Genomic DNA, 1,849 nt, shown 5'->3' on the forward strand with positions numbered 1-1,849 from the left:
GCAAGTTTTTTACATATTGCATAAATATTGCAATGAAAACAATGTGCTGCAATAAGTTAAAGATATGTGTTGTGATCCTGATAGAATAAATACAAAAGAAAATTTATAAATATAAAATGAAGAAATCAATAGAAAAATGAAATTTGCAAAAAGATATTGATTTCAGAATACAAATGCATAATACACACACAAAACTCTTCAGTTCAAGGATAGTATTCATTTATGAGATTTGTATTACACTCACTAATAATGTTACCATCTACAGCATTCATTGTTATAGGATTTTATTGATCATTCTTTATTTTTGGATATCAACCATTTTTCCTGGTCTCAGGTGTTGTCTCATTATGATTCTGATTTCCATTTTCCTGATGATTAGTGATGGATTGTTCCTGTATCTATTGACCATGTGAATATTTTCATTGCATTTTAAGAACTGTTTAGGACCTTAGCTCATTCTAAATTAGATTATGTGTTTTTGTGTTTTTCACCATAGATTTCTTTCTTATAATTTGTTCTTAAATTTTTAAAATTCAATATTTATTTATTGCCCTTTTGTGGATGTCTGTGTGCATGTGAAAGTCAGAGGACAATTTGGAGTCAGTTCTCTTCTTCTACCATATAGGTCCTGGGGTTTGAACTCAGGGTGTAAAGTTTGATGATGAAAGCTCCTATCTTTCTGACCCTGCTCCTTATGAATTCTGCATCTGGTCAAACAATCTTTGGCATCTATTGTTTGGTTCCTTTATGTGCAAAGTAATTGTGTTTTATTTGTTGGATGTAGTACCATTTATCAACTTTTGCTTTTTCCACCTGGTAATGGGTCACATATCCAAAAACATCTTTGTCCAGGCCTATGTCTTAAAAGAGTTCCCACTATATGTTCTGCTACTAGTTTCCTACTTTGAAGTAAATTTTTAAAATATTTTATTTATTATTTTTATATTTTTATGTGTATGTGTGTATTGCCTGCATGTAGGTAAGTGCAACCATGCTGTGAAATGCCTGCAGAGGACAGAAGAAGATGTCAGATCCCCTGGAACTGGAGTTACAGACATTTGTTAACTGCCATATGTGGTGCTGGGATTCAAACCCAGGTCTTCTGCAAGAACATTCAGTGTTCTTAATCACTGAGCCATCTCTCCCACCCTGAAGTAAATTTTGAATTGCCCTTTTACAGCTGGTAAGAGACAGAGTTGGGTTCTATCTACTTGGGACTATCTTGTTTTCCAGAATTTTATATTAGACTATCTTTGTTCACATTTCCCATGTGAAAATCAGTTGGCTGTACATATGTGTAACCCCTTTGGGCTCTCTGTTCCATTTCATTTGTCTGAATGTCTATTTATATGTCAGTCCCATTGTATTAGAATTGGATAGGTTTATAGTTTACTGTAAACTGCAGGTGAGGCACTGCCTCCAGCTTAATTAGCTATACTCAAGATGGCTTGGGTTATTGGTAGTTTTTTGAGTGTTACGAATTTTAGGATTGCTTTCTTATTTGAAGAAGGACATTGGTATTTTGATAGAAAGTACATTGTATTTATAGATTGCTTTGGGTTTTATAAACACTTTAATAACATTAGTTCTTCTAATCAATGGTATATTATAGCTTCTCATTTAATTCTATTCTTTTTGATTTTTTATTACTTTTAACAAGGATGTAGAATAAAGGTGAATTCATTTTTATCAAGATGCATCTTCCCTTCCTTCCTTCCTTCCTTCCTTCCTTCCTTCCTTCCTTCCTTCCTTCCTTCCTCTTCTTCTCCTTCTCCTTCTCCTTCTCCTTCTCCTTCTCCCTCCTCCTCCTCCTCCTCCTCCTCCTCCTCCTCTTCTTCTTCTTCTTCTT

This window comes from Nannospalax galili, unplaced genomic scaffold (genome assembly GCF_000622305.1).
Source record: "Nannospalax galili isolate Female #2095 unplaced genomic scaffold, S.galili_v1.0 scaffold65, whole genome shotgun sequence".
NCBI classification, from domain to species: domain Eukaryota; kingdom Metazoa; phylum Chordata; class Mammalia; order Rodentia; family Spalacidae; genus Nannospalax; species Nannospalax galili.